The 15,679-nt window shown below is 42.7% G+C and overlaps 1 pseudogene; it reads left to right on the forward strand.

The window, feature by feature from the left end:
• Nucleotides 1-9,924: 9,924 nt before the first annotated feature.
• Nucleotides 9,925-10,861, forward strand: LOC101440905 (UAP56-interacting factor pseudogene; annotated as a pseudogene).
• The last annotated feature ends 4,818 nt before the right edge of the window (nt 10,862-15,679 follow it).

Consider the following 15,679-nt stretch of genomic DNA (forward strand, 5'->3'; position numbering starts at 1 on the left):
AGCCTTTTCCTTAACTTTATGCAAACAGATAAAAACTCACAATTGATCCTTCTGGGTGTAACATATGTTCCTGATGTGTTGGCTAAAGAATTAACTTGAAATGAATATGAGTAATAGGCAGTCCTGTCATCAAAAGTCCTTCACCCACTCCATTGCTTTAGTCTACCTTCTTCCCTTCTCTCATGTCACTCCTGAAGTTCTTTGCATTTACAAGTTACTAAAATTGATGCAGACAGAGGCCAGCCTCAACATGGGGACACTGAAGGTGTTGAAGAATGAGGCTGCAGTGTAGATGCCACATGGACCAGGAGCTAGTCCCAAACGGCATAAAGTATGGTGTCTCTGAAGAGCAAGAGAGTAAGGTGAAGGAGTCAGCCAGGGGGCTGCACCCTACAGTCAGTGGGGAAATAGGGACCAGTTAGAGCCTGGGAAGGGAGATGCAGAGGCAAGACACAGAAGGGTTCAGGTGAGATCATGAAGGGCCAGGCCCTGCTATATGGCCTGCAGGAGGAGGTGCCCAGGGAGCGAGACCCTTCCCTTTTCTGCAGAGTAGACAGACAGGTCCCAGCATGCTGTGGTGACAAATGCCCTCCCTGAATGGACACCAGAGCAGTCAGCCCTCTGAAGGGCCATTTGGTCCATCTGTCAGCATTGAACCCTCACACTCCCACAGAAAGTTTTTATAACCATTGACATTCCTATGACCTCACTCAATGTCTGGAAGAGACCTGGTCCTTCAGGCTGAGAACCATAAAAAGAGGGAAAGATGGGATGAGAAGGAGCTTATGAATAATAAAGCAGGATACTTTAGAAAGAGACAGGGGAGTAGATGTGGCTCAAGTGTTTGGGCGCCTGCTTCCTACATGGGAGGTACTGGGTTTGGTTCCCAGTGCCTCCTAAACATCTCCTATGACCCTTGATTCCTTTGTAGGAAAATACCCAACAGAAATGTTTGCACATTTCCAGGAATGTACATAACAACATTATTCATAATTTCCCAAACTGGTAAGCTACCAGAATACTCAACAGTAGAATGTATAATAAATTCTAGCATATTTCAGTAATTGTAAGCTATAGCTCTATAAAAATTAATGATCCTTAAGTAAGTACAACTATATGAGTGAATTTTATAAAAGTAGAGCAAAAAACACCAAGTATGAAAGGTATTATGATTTCATTTTTTTGAATTACAAAAACAGGTAAATTAATTGATGGTGTAGCAGACAGGACAGTGATGACCCCTAGGGTTGTGAATTTACTGACTCGAAGGGGCCAAAGAGGACTTCCTGGGTGCTGGGTTCCAGTAATAATTTTTTAAAAAAATTAATTTCTCTCCCTTCCCCCCCCCACCCTGGTTGTCTGTTCTCTGTGTCTTTTTGCTGCATTGTTGTCTTTGTCTGCTTCTGTTGTCACCGGCATGGGAATCTGTGTTTCTTTTTTTGTTGCATCATCTTGTTGTGTCAGCTCTCCGTATGTGCAGCACCATTCCTGGGCAGGCTGCATTTTCTTTCGCGCTGGGCATCTCTCCTTATGGGGTGCACTCCTTGCGTGTGGGGCTCCCCTACGCGGGGGACACCCCTGCGTGGAAGGTACTCCTTGTGCACATCAGTGCTGCGCATGGGCCGGCTCCACACGGGTCAAGGAGACCCAGGGTTTGAACCGCGGACCTCCCATGTGGTAGGCGGACGCCCTAACCACTGGGCTAAGTCCACTGCCACCAGTAAAGATATTTAAACATTTCTAATCTCGATGATGATCACACAGTTTGTGAAAATCCATTGAGCTATAGAATTATGATTGAAGAGCGTTCTGAAGTTATGATACTTCAATTAAAAGTTTAAAAAGTTACTTTTTCCCATGATGTCAATCTCAGTAGTGCTCTGTGGTTGCAAACAGTGTAATTGAATCATCCATCACAAACCCCAAAACACGTAACTCTATACAAAACACAGAAGTTGCATCAATATTTTTAGAACAAGTCTTTTTACAGCACCAAAAAGCCCCTGGTGACTGCAGGAGCCTCTGAGCATTCCAGTAAACCACATGGCTGGGCTGCCCAAGGCAGCACTGCCCCGCACTCCCCTCTGAGTGATCTCTGAGATATACACAGCAGAGTTTTGACATCTGCCACTGTGCCCACGTTGAACATCTCTCCAGTCAGCTGAAAGCCTGTGTTACAAGTCTTGTTTTAGAGGGGAGTTGTTGATTTTTTTTGTTATTGATCTCAACCTATGCCCTCTCCATCAGGGACCTGTTTGCTTCATTTGAAAAATCAAATATTCATTTGAAATGCCCAAATTCTTACTGTGCATTGACTGAAATGCCATTAACCCCTCTGTCTCTTTCTCATGCCTATAACACACATTGTGTCCAGCATCAATTATTTCAAATGTATTTAAAAGCTGACTACTGTGTACCTTTCCACTGGTACTACCCTAAATCCCCCAACTGACTCTCACCTGAACTCCTGCAGTAGCCTCCTTCCCACTCTCCCAGCTGTCTTTTTTTCCCTGTAGTCTGTACTCATCCAACAGAGAGGATGATCCTGTTAAAAACCAGATCAGATCATGGCCCCGTTTACTCATTGCTGAGAATCCTCCAGTCCATCCCCAGCTCATGTAAATGAAATCCAGAGTCTACACTGGCCAATATGACCCTGCACAGTCTGTGCCCCATGGCCACCCCTCTGTTGCCATCTCTTGTGCTCCCACCAGCTGACTCCATTCCAGCAGCATTTGATTTCTTAATGTTCTCTCAGGCACCATTCGTCCTCTTTGCATGTGTCCAAGAAAAGTTTGCACCAGACAATGTTTAATAGGCAAGTGTGACTTTATTCCAGGCTCACTGCAGTAGGGGAGAGATTAGAAATTGCCTCCACTGAGACAAGGAGTGGCAAGGTTTGTAGGGGATGGGGCCGGCTAGTGGGAAAATACTGGAGGACGTTACTGGGATGGGCGAGTGATTTCCTGAGCTTGCAGTTAGGGCCGTTTGGTTTGGAATGTTTTCTCTTGCTGTGCTGAGGTCACCTGGAGCTGAAAGGGAAGACCAGAAGAGAGGGAGAGATAGAGAAGGAACTCCCTGCTTAGGGGACTGCCAGGTACCTGTAGAGTGTAAGGGCCGTGGTGATTAGGCATTTAGTGGCCTGGAGTCAGGGAGAAGCCTGAGGTTCAGTCAGCTAAAGGGGATCGAAGACCGTTTTGGTCACACACAAATATTCCCTCTGCCCGGAATTCTCTTCTCTCCCTCAGGTATCCCCATGACTCTATCACCTCCCTCAAGCTTTTCTCAAATCCCAGCTCCCATGAGGCCTATCCTGGTCTCCCTGTTTAAAAAAAAACCAATGCTGCTTCTACCCCCAATCTCAATCCCCTATTACTCCTTTTTCCTCTATAGCACTATTACTTCCCAGCATACTAAACATTCACTATTTTTATAGGTCATTCACGTTCTCTACAGAACACCCCTACTGGCATTTAATTTACCATAGGTTTGAAACTTTTCCTCTTAATGCTTGAACATAGAACATTGTCTGACACATAGCAGGTACTCAGTAAATTTAAGTGAATTATTGGCTACCTGTTATGGAAGCATCTTACATTGTTCTAATTTGAACTTATTGTTTTTGTCCAAAGATTTGAAATATCCATACATCTGAGCCAGAAGATTAGTGTGTCCAGTTGTTACAGTTGCTTCCTTAGCTTCTCTCTTTTGTGACCTCCTCACTGTACCCACAATTAACTCTGTTAGAGCAGCAGTTCGATATCTGTGTTTCTGGGGTCACTAAAGTATCTCCCTATTGGGCTCATTCAGTCTTCCTTCACTCAGAGCCATGGAGTTCATTCTCAAGTACATAACCATCTTGTCACCTCTTTGTTTCAGTCTTCTCTTGCTCTCAGTGACTTTGAAGATAAAGTCCAGTGCCCCCTGTTATATTAGGCTGGCGTCCCTTGTTGTACCCCAGCCACCCCCACCACCCTTGGAGGCAAGCCAGTGACTCAAGCTCTCTCTTCCTTCCCTACTTGTCACTGGCTATTTCCTTGATGTGGAAATAGCCCTTCACCACCTGGCTGCTTCCTCCTTCTTTGATCCTCAACTCTAGTCTTGTCTCCTCTGAAGTTGGTAACATCTTTCTTTCTTTTTTTTAAAGATTTATTTCTCTCCCCCACCCCCAACCCAGTTGTCTGTTCTCTGTGTCTATTTGCTGCGTGTTCTTTGTCCACTTTCTGTTGTTGTCAGCGGCACGGGAATCTGTGTTTTTCTTTTTGTTGAGTCATCTTGTTGTGTCAGCTCTCTGTGTGGGTGGCACCATTCTTAGGCAGGCTGCACTTTCTTTCATGCTGGGCGGCTCTTCTTACGGGGCGCACTCCTTGCCCGTGGGGCTCCCCTACATGGGGAACACCCCTGTGTGGCATGGTACTCCTTGCAAGCATCAGCACTGTGCATGGGCCAGCTCCACACGGGTCAAGGAGGCCCAGGGTTTGAACCGAGGACCTCCCATGTGGTAGTTGGATGCCCTAACCACTGGACCAAGTCCACTTCCCGGTAACATCTTTCTTACCTGCTCTGTTACCCTAGCACTGATCCCTCAAGTTGTAACTGGTGATTCTTCATCCCTTGCCTTGTGGATTATAAACTCCTCCCATAACGTTTCTATTCAGCTCGCCCTGCCCCATGCCCAGCACAGGGTCTCGCATACAGTTGTCACTCACTTTTTACAGTGTGTAAACAGTGGAAGACAGTGTCTGGTTCTCAGTGCTTTCTGCTGTCTGTACGATGACTCTCCTGGCTGGGGAGGTGCTTTCACAGGATCACATTTGCAGCAGTTGGGTGTAGGTGAGACATGCATGAGCTTAGGTGGAATTAGGACTCTTGTGGAGTCATATTTGCAGTGATTTAGCCTAAAGTCAGGCTTCCCCATACCAGATCTGGCATGTACTTGGGGGTGGGTGGGTAACTTCAGGCAAATTACTTGAGATCTTTTTGCCTAGCCCTCATCTGTAAAATGATAATAAAACATACCTGATTTTTATTCTTTGTTTTATAATTAAAATCTAATTTAGCTCATCCCCCTCCCCAAATAGTCTCCTTCCATTCCTGTTCTGCAGAAAGGAAAGTGATGAACTCAGGGGATCCTAAAGCTTTTTTAAAAAAGATTTATTTATTTATTTATTTATTTATTTATTTATTTATTTATTTATTTATTTACTTCTCTCCCCTTCACTCCCCTACCCTGGCTGTCTGTTCTCTGTGTCTATTTGAGGCGTCTTCCTTGTCCGCCGCTTCTATTGTTGTTAGCGGCACGGGAATCTGTGTTTCTTTAGGTTGCGTCATCTTGCTGTGTCAGCTCTCTGTGTGCAGCACCATTCCTGGGCAGGCTGCACTTTCTTTTGCGCTGGGCAGTTCTCCTTGCGTGTGGGGCTCCCCTATGCGGGGGACACCCCTGTGTGGCATGGCACTCCTTGCGCGCGCATCAGCACTGTGCGTGGGTCAGCTCCACATGGGTCAAGGAGGCCCGGGGTTTGAACCTTGGACCTCCCATGTGGTAGACGGATGCCCTAACCACTGGGCAAGTCTGCCGCCCCTAAAGCCTTTTAAAAGAGGAATTGCTCAGGAATATGTTATATTGTAGACATATGCATTTCACTGATAACAGAGCAGAGGTGAGTTTTCTACCCTTGTTCACTCTGGTGCCAGGGCCTTGATGCTAGACCCACATTTCCTAGGTAAATTTTCATTTGCCTAAACCTTAATTAAAAGTGAAAAAGTAAAAAAAGCAACAACAGAAAATGCCAGCTTGAAAGACTAAATATATCCCTTGTGTTTCATTGTGTGCACTAGGGATGATCCAGCCCATTCCATGGTCAGAGAGGTGGCCAAGAGGCAGCAGGTTCCAGCAGGCAAGGATGACTCACCCTGTCCAGCCCTCTCCTCCCCTGGGCCCATTTCCTCCTGGGTCCTCCGTCCCCCCACAAGTCCACTATCTTGTGCCCCCATCTATCTCTCCCCTCCCCAGGACCACCTGTACCCTGGTCTCCTTATCTACCCATCCCCGCTATCCAATATATCTTGGGCTCCCATCCCTTAAAATCAAAACACACTTTTAATATTTATGAGTCAGACTTCATACTCATCAATTGTGTTACTTTCCTCACCTAATTAACTGGGCCATCGGAAACTTTAAAGAGTTAAACCTGGCTTCATCTGTCTCCAGTGTGCAAGTCAATGCTTTCTCTACACTTGATTTCCAGAGCAGAGATGTATTAAGTAAAGAAATAGAACTGGGTTTTATTTTTTATTTTTTAAAAAAGATTTACTTATTTATTTCTCTCCCCTTCCCTCCCCCCCACCACACCCCATTGTCTGTTCTCTGTGTCTATTTGCTGCATCTTCTTTGTCTGCTTCTGTTGTCAGCGGCATGGGAATCTGTGTTTTTCTTTTGGTTGAGTCATCTTGTTGGGTCAGTTCTCCGTGTGTGCAGCACCATTCTTGGGCAGGCTGAACTTTGTTTTGTGCTGGGAGGTTCTCCTTATGGGATGCACTGCTTGTGTGTGGGACTCCCCTATGCGAGGGACACCCCTGCGTGGCAGGGCACTCCTTGCATGCATCGGCACTGTGCATGGGCCAGCTCCCCATGGCTCAAGGAGGCCTGGGGTTTGAACCACGGACCTCCCATGTGGTAGATGGATGCCCTATCCACTGGGCCAAGTCTACCACCTAGGTTTTATTTTAAAAACATCTGGAAGACTGACAAGGAAAATGGGAAGGGCAGGAGGAACCCGTGGGCAGCAGTGGGCTTTGCTGGCTCCATGTCTATAAGGTGCAGGCTGAGGCCTCCTCTCCTGTCCGAGTAAGCTGATGGGATCTGACAAGATGACAGCCCTAAATCCCCAATTTTAGGAACAAAGCTGCAGGGAAGGTGTTGAAATGTAAACCTCTATCTCTGTTCCTCCAGCTGGCTCTAGGAGTACAGGGATCAGGGGTTAATTTGCACAACACATTTAAACTGGACAACCCAAGATCCAGCCTGGAGGTAAGTGGACACAGTCACTTCTTGAGGTGCCGCTCCCTCAGGCCAGCATTTGCCTCTTAGACCCTGACCTGGGGGGTTGGTGGGAATAAAGGCTGGGATAGACTCATGTATAAATCCAGCATGGCTCTGAGGGGTGCTGGGCCCTCCATGGGAAGTAAGGGGGTCCTGCTAGGGTGGGCCCCTGGGTCTTGGGCAGTATGTAGGGGCATTAGTGCCTCCAAACCCAGGTTTGCCCCTTTTCTGTTCTTTTCTACTTCCGGGACAGCAATAATGCAAATGTTTGTGTGTTTCATGTTGTCATTCAGTTCCCTGAGACTCTGTTCTGTTTTTTCCATTCTCTTCTCTTTCTGTTCTCCTGTCTTTTCCAGTTCAGATGTTCTGTCTTCAAAATCACTAATTCTGTGTTCAAGCAATTCATATCTGCTCTTCTGTGCCTCATGTATTTTTAAACTCATCCATCATGTCTTTCATTCTCATAAGGTCTGTTACTTCTCTTTGCAGACTTTCAAATTGTTCTTCATGCACTCCCAGTGTCTTCTTAATATCCTTTATTTCTTTAGTCCTATTTTTCTTAAATTCTTCGAAGTGATTTAGGAGAGTTGTGTGATTATCAGTGATTAATTATATTAAATCCTGTATGTCTTCAGGCTATTTGGTTTGTTCTTTTGGCTGAGCCATTTCTTCCTGTTTCCTAGTATGGGTTATAATTTTTTGCTGATGCCTAGGCATCTTGATATGTTGGTGAATTTACTCTCATGGCTAATCTCTCTCTCTTGCTATTTTTTTTCCACAGATCTTATTTAATATTTGGTTCAACTTATTCTCAGCCTTTAAATTTTCTCAGTGCAAGGTTTCAAAATTGGGCCAGGAATTTGCTACTGGGGTGCAGATTTTTTCCCAGGGGATGGATACAGACAGCACAGTTTTTTTCCATGCAATTTCCAGACAGGGCAGCAGATGGTGCTAGTGAGCACACCTTTCCACAGAGGTGTTTCAGTCTGGGCTTTCTCATGTTCCTGTGTTGAATCTCCAGATCGGAGATTCAAAGCAGGCTCTGCTGGCCAAATTCACTGAAGAAAAGCAACCTGACTTCCCCTCACTTTTCCCTTGAAACAGCTGACAGAGAAGATGTTTGTTCCCCTCTCAGTGGCTGCAGTGAGTCAGAGGTTTTACTCCAGCTTAATATCTTGGGGGTGGGGGAGGGGAGCCCTTTCTACCACCATGGAGACTTGGTAACTCACGTTTGTCATTTCAGCTTCTTTGTCTCTCTGTCCCTCACCCTCCTGGCTGTTGTGTAGCACTGGTCTGGTCTGCTGATCCCCATAGCAGGTCTCTCAGACAGCTTTTGGCTCTTTCTCCATTTTTTTTCTGCCTTTTAGGCCATTGCCATCTTCCCCTGATCCCTTTTTCAGCTTCTTCAGCAATTGCTGCGTGGGGTAATGCTGCTCCTTCAGGACCTCCAGAGCTGGAAAACTCAGAGCCTCAGGGGCCACACAGACCCTCAAAGTTCCACATACACATATGGAGCAAAGCACCCCAAAATTTAGAAATAATAACCAAAACCCAAAACAAATGTTAGTGCTACAAGAACTTACAATCTAGACCCTATTTCCCTTATTCACATTTCCCGAATGTGGCTATTTCTAGGAAAAAAACATTTTACATTTAAATTATTTTGAGGTTATCAACCATAGGCCACAGCAGAAATTTTGTTCTGTCTCACCTTTATACTTTTGTCAGGGTTCTGTTTATTAACAGGTAGAACATAATCTATATATTAGATTTGCTTCTCTTTTAAAATCCCTCTTTGTTGAAGTTGAAGCTTTAACCTGTAGCGGGCTGCATGTACTTTTAGAGAAGCATCAGAGTAAGACAACGTCCCTAGCAGGATTTGGTTGTTCTTGTGACATATAGTATTTCCAAAGAATAAATAAAATTATGACTAATAACATTATACTGTTCTCCAATATCATGAAGATTAGGATCAGGACCTATTATTGACAGTGAGAATGTTGCCAAATCTCTAGTAATTCTATATCATTTCTAAATAGCTGTATGAATAACACTTAACTTATACAAATTCAACTTACAAAAGATTAGAAAATCTCTTTCAATTTGACAATATTTCCCATGCAACCCATGACATATAAAATGAATTTAACTTTTTCCGGTGCCTCCTGTTTTGCAAGATAAAGGAACAAATCCCCTGTGATTTTCCTGGGGCCCACTAGAAAATACATTAAGAAAATTTAGTGTTTGGCCTTGAGAAAATAGAATGTCAAAAGTCATCAGGTTTTAATACAGAAGAGTTGGTCACTGTGAAACATTTTTTTTTTAGGAGATACTGGAGATTGAACTCAGGACCTCACACACGTGAAGCAGGCACTCAACCACTGAGTTATATCTGCTCCCCAATGAGAGTTGATCTTTCTGTTCATTTTTGCTTTTAGGAGGTTCCAGGGATCAAACCCAGGACCTCATACATGGGAAGCAGGCACTCAACCACTTGAGTTACGTCCACTCCCCCTTATGTTAGGGAAAAGACTTAGTTCATTTAAAAGTGAGCAGACTTGTTTTCTAAAACAATAAAGGATGATAAGGTCAATATAAACATCAATAAGAATATTATTCTGATATGACAGTTGTCTTCGAGGCACTGTACCAGATGGGAAAAAGAAACTTTTACACTTTCTTTCCAAGAGCAGCCTAGTAATCCAAGGAAACCTCATCATTTTAACAGAGAAAAACAAACTCTAGTTTTTGTATGAATTTGCTGTTTAATACGAAAGCTCTTAATGATTACATATAAGCCGAGGCTGAGTGCATGCCTGGGCAGTGGCAGGCCTCAGGCTCAGGCCTGTCCTCCTCACTGTTCCAGTGCCACGTCTTCAGTCATGAACCGGTTTGGTACCGGGTTGGTGCGAGCCATGCCGGCTCCAATGCCCCCGCCGCAAACAAGCAGCAATGAAAACCTGGATGAAATCGATAGGTCTTTGGATGAGATAATCAAATTGAATTGAGAGGAAGGAAAGAAGCAGAATTTTCCAAGACTAAATAGAAGACTTCAACAAAGTGGTACCTGGCAATGAGATGACAATGGGGGAATCCAACAGAATTCTGGTTTTGGTGAAAATGGTGTGAGCTGAAAAGGAAGAGTCACGCCTGGAAAGAGACGTCCTTATGGGGTAGTCACTGGCCCTGCAGCTTGGAGAGCAACTGGAATTCGAAAGAGAATTAGACCTACGAATCGACCCCTTTTAAGTGACAAAAATATAGAGCGATATTTTCCTTTGTGAAAAAGGAAGGCAAATCTCCTGAGACAAAATGAAGTGCAGAGGAAACCAGCTGCAGTTCTCAAGAGACTGAACCAATTAAACAGAAAAAAATAGCACTCCAGCCAATTCTACCAGAAGTGGAAATCAATTAAGCCATCAGAAAGACACATATCAGGCAACTTTTCCTTTCGAGGCCTGAAGGTTCAGGCCCAGTTGAACACTGAGCAAGTGCTAGACCACCTAGCAGCAAAGAGAACTCATCACTGGCAGACTTCTCAACAAATGGAGGAATTTTAACTGTGTCCATTGACAATCCCGGAGCACTGAAGTGCCCTGAAACTCAGAAACCACGATTAACTTGTGCTGCTGTGCCTCATTCTTGGCAAGGCAGAAGCAATGTGATATAAAGAAAGTTCCCAGAGGTGTCCCCCTACAACTTGACATAGTGTTGGAAAACAGACAGGGATGACTTTGAACGAGTGATTTGGGATCCTGAAGGAACAAAGAGCCACCCTCCTGTTCAACAAAAGGAGACCGCTTTATAACCATGGAATAGATCCCATGTCAGAGGGACTTTTTAGTGACGACTCTGCTTGAAAATTTCAATCACTTTAAGAGTTTGTCACAGAAATTCAGGAAACTTTATTGCAAAACATTCATAAAGCTAAATAACTATTTTTTATGTTTAAAAAAAAAAGTACAAAATCATGCCCTGAAAGAATAACAGGGAATATTATATGGATCTGTTCTTAAAGTTTTCATGGTTGGTACAGTGTAACATTCCTGCATTTAACTTCTCTGGTTTCTCATGCAGCAGAAGAAAGACAAAGATGGAAATTGATTATTTTTATGATAATGGTATTTAGTATTTCGTCTCCTGTGTCTATTTTTAAAATTTTGCCATGGTAAATCTTGGTCTTTGGAAATATGAGTAGGTTCCTTTGTTGCTGTCACTTATACTTTAATGGTGTATGTAATAAGTGCAGTTACTTTTTCTTCAGTAGAATTTAAAAATTCATTAGAATTCCAGTTTGGGGTTTGAAGATTTATAGGAATGTCTGGAATTCAGTTTTTTTTTAAGGTAGTGTGAGGTTAATCTCCACGATTGGTAAATCTTTAGTTACAAACTTTTAACAACAAAAAATGTGGCTGTATGCGTTAGGCTCAGTTTAAGATGTTGGTCTTTGAAGGCTGTAAATGCATTTTTCCAAAGTTACCTGATAGGGCCCTGGAGGAGAAGGTCCAATGTGAAAAATCTGACAGTTTGGGTTTAGTAAATGAAGAAAAGCAGGAGAGGAAGTAGCAGGTTGAAGAACAGGTCAAAGGTATTCTGTTTGGATATAGTCAAAACATTTTGCAAGTATGAATGTTCGTATTTGGTCCAGGAACAATACATTTTAGACTGGTTAGAATTACTGGTAACTTATTTGAAAGCAAAGGAAAAAAACAACTGGACATGAGTTTGCCATCTCCAGAACAATTTGTGAAAATATGGTGTAAAGGTAGTTTTCATTTTTCTGTTGAGTTAGTTTAAATATTGTACAGAGTTATTATTAATGCCATTTTTTGTTCTTAAATTCTTTTATTTTTATTTTTGTCTTTATTTTTTAATCTTACATTAAAAAAATATGAGGCCCCCATATGTCCCCACAACCCCCTCACTCCACTCCTCCCATAACAACAACCTCCTCCATCATGATGGGACACCCAATGCACCTGGTGAACACATCTCTGAGCACTGCTGCACCACATGGTCAATGGTCTACATTGTAGTTTACACTCTCCCCCAGTCCACCCAGTGGGCCATGGGAGGACACACAATGTTCAGCAACTGTCCCTGCAGTACCACCCAGGACAACTCCATTAATGCCATTTTTGAAAGCCTTAAAAATCATCCAATATTGACATTAAGTCAAACAAGCAACACAAGGTCTTTGGTATATTAAATTTTTGTTCTTTGTGTATCTATAATTTAATTTTCCTTTTAAATATAAAAATTTGTCTTTGGTACAACTAAAATAAATAAATAAATACTTACATATATAAATCTATCAAATCTTAGCCAGTACTGACTGCGACAAAAATCGTTTTGGTTTTATTCTACATATTCCTGTTTCTCATTTTGGGAAAACCAGTCATTTTACTATAGAACTATATTTTACCACTTTTCCTTATCAAAGCACATTCTGTATACTTTATATACCTAATATCTGCATACTTTAAATTACCAAAAGGATCTTTGAATCATCTTCAAACATCTTACATAACACAAGTATTCTTAAAGTGTCCCAAAGTAATAACTCAATTTTGTTAAGTACAGGTTTACAATTTAACTCATTAAAAAAAAAGAGATAGATTTATTTATTTATTTATTTATTTATTTATTTATTTATTTATTTCTCTCCCCTTCCCCCCCCACACCCGGTTGTCTGTTCTCTGTGTCTATTTGCTGCGTCTTCTTTGTCCGCTTCTGTTGTTGTCAGTGGTATGGGAATCTGTGTTTCTTTTTCTTGCGTCATCTTGTTGTGTCAATTCTCCATGTGTGTGGTGCCATTCCTGGGCAGGCTGCACTTTCTTTTGTGCTGGGTGGCTCTCCTTATGGGGTGCACTCCTTGCACATGGGGCTCCTCTATGCGGGGGACACCCCTGCATGGCACGGCACTCCTTGCACGAAACAGCACTGTGCATGGGCCAGCTCCACATGGGTCAAGGAGGCTCGGGGTTTGAACCGCGGACCTCCCATGTGGTAGACGGATGCCCTAACCACTGGGCAAGTCCACCGCCTTCACCTCATTTTAAAGATCTAATAAATATAATGTTAGCTTATTTTATTAGTAAACCTACATAAATTTAGGGAGAACATACCTAAATAGAATAAAATTATAGGTTTTTATTGTATTTAACACTGATAACTCAGAAGACAAAGCTGTTTTAGGGGATGGTTTTCAGAAATATTGTTTTTCTCAGTTTACCATTTCATCAGTATTCTAGTGAGCTATACTATGACTAATTTCCATAACAGTTAGGGAGATCTAGTTTATTATTAAGGCTAAGCTATGATTTAATTGCAGGCTTATAAAAGCAGCCAGCGTTTTTCTATTTTTCCTCCATTTCAGGTCAAAACGCTCTTTGTTTAAAACATTTCAAACTTATAAATAACCAACCTCAAAAACATACCAATTATCAGGCTATGGAAAATATATTACAAATGCTTAATTTGTCTAAGCATAATCCAGAAAAACTCTTCTATAACTCTCAAGGACATGTTTCTTTACTTACTGGATCTTTTGAAATTTGGTAATGTATTCAATTATCCCCTGCTATAGTGGCTACCGTCACAAAAGTATTATTAGAGGAAAAATAATCCCAAATAGGGAAATTCCCTCAGAACGCCACAGTAAATGAGGAATGCTTTTACAGTACAAATGGTATTTTCCAATATTTCATTGTGCTTATCATCTTCAATCCTAGGGATTAGTAGAAAGAGCTCCAAACCAAACCCGCACTTCCCCCAACGCTGCCCTAGCTGGCTTGGTTTGTAAACCCACCATTTGAATTATTTCTGTATTCTGAGAGGAGGGTTTATGAGGCAGGGGCTTTAAGATAAATAAGGGGGCCCTAGTATCTATTAGAGCTCATATATCTCCATTTCTAATTGTTTCTAATTATCAAATCTATTTGCCTAAAGATGTGATATGGTAGAGTGGACTTACTGATATTCTATTCATGAACTACTGTGATTAGTAATCAAAGAAAATGTGGCATTGGTGTGGAGAAAGTGGCCATGGTGGCTGCTGGGGGTAGGGAGTGGGAGGAAGAGATGTGATGCGGGGGCATTTTCAGGGGTTGGAGTTGTCCTAGGTGGTGCTACAGGGAGTTACTGGACATTGTATGTCTTCCCATGGCCCACTGGGTGGACTGTGGGAGAGTGTGGGCTATGACCACGAGGTGCAGCGGTGCTCAGAGATGTATTCACCAAGTGCAATGAATGTCTCATGATGATGGAGGAGGTTGTTGTTATGGGGGAAGGAGTGGGGTGAGGGGGGAGGGGGGTATATGGGGACCTCATATTTTTTTAATGTAACATTAAAAAAAAAGAAAAGATGTGACACGGGCAATAGGAGAAGCTTCTGCCATTTCCCAGGGAAGCCATAACAGTCACATTGAAAGGCACTTTGCTTTCCTAGAGGGCAAAGACTATTGGGAGCTGGGGTTGCTGTTGTTTCAGGAAGCTCCTGGCAGTCCGCTCTCCAATGCCAGGCTGTCTACAGCAATCACAAGCACTAGCGCCTCAAACCCAGCCCGGAAGGCCTGGACAGTCAGGGCCAGGAGCTGCAGACAATCGCTCAAGCTTGATAATGTACCTACATTAAAAAAAAAAAAAGATTTATTTTTATTTATTTCTTCCCACACCCTCATTGTTTGCATTTGCTGGGTTGTTCGTTGTGTGCTGGTCTTTTTTTAGGAGGCACCAGGAACCAAACTTGTGACCTCCCATATGGGAAGGAGGTGCTAATCACTTGAGCCCCCATGCTCCTTGTTTTGTTGTTTCTCTCATTATGTTTTCCTCCATGTGTCTCTTGTTGTGTCATCTTGCTGTCTTGCTTGTCTTCTTTAGGAGACACTGGGAACAGAACCCGTACTTCCCCTGTGGTGGGTGGGAGCTCAGTCACTTGAGTCACATTCGCTTCCCGGCACCTAGATTTTTAAAACACTTGGATTTAATGCTGTGAAAACTCCTTTTACATTGGAATTATTAGAAATTCAGTTTCTTTAAATTCTTTAACTCCAGGAGTATTTATATATGGGTGTGTGTGTGTTTGTATATATATATATACACACTTATTTATCTTTAAGCAATTTGCATAGAGCTCTTTCAAGAATTTTTTATTTGTCATTTTGGTATTACCATCTGGAGATATGAAATATATATATATTAAACAAATAGACACAAATGGAAAGCTTATAGCTTCAATTAAAAGTCTCTACCCATGACTCAGACACAATACCACAGAAACACAGAAATAGGAGCTTATTAGCGTAAACTATAATTTTGTACCTTTTCTGTAAATGTGACAGCCCTGACTTGATTCTTAGTTACAGCATGGACACATTCTGGAAAGGGGAGTCGGAAAATGGCGCACTAATGAACAATCTCATAACTGGAATACCAATAGGAGGGAGACCAGAATGGAACTCAAATCCACAACCAGAGACCAGAGTGGAACTCGAACCCACAACCACAACATGGGCACTTTAGTGACTGTTGTATGCTTGGGACCTCCACCCAGTAATAACCTGGTTGGACTAAGTGGGACTTGGACTCACAATTCTAATTGGTAACAGCTAAGATTGGACTTGAACCCACAAGCCC

Source organism: Dasypus novemcinctus, chromosome 19 (assembly GCF_030445035.2).
Source record: "Dasypus novemcinctus isolate mDasNov1 chromosome 19, mDasNov1.1.hap2, whole genome shotgun sequence".
In the NCBI taxonomy this organism is placed as follows: domain Eukaryota; kingdom Metazoa; phylum Chordata; class Mammalia; order Cingulata; family Dasypodidae; genus Dasypus; species Dasypus novemcinctus.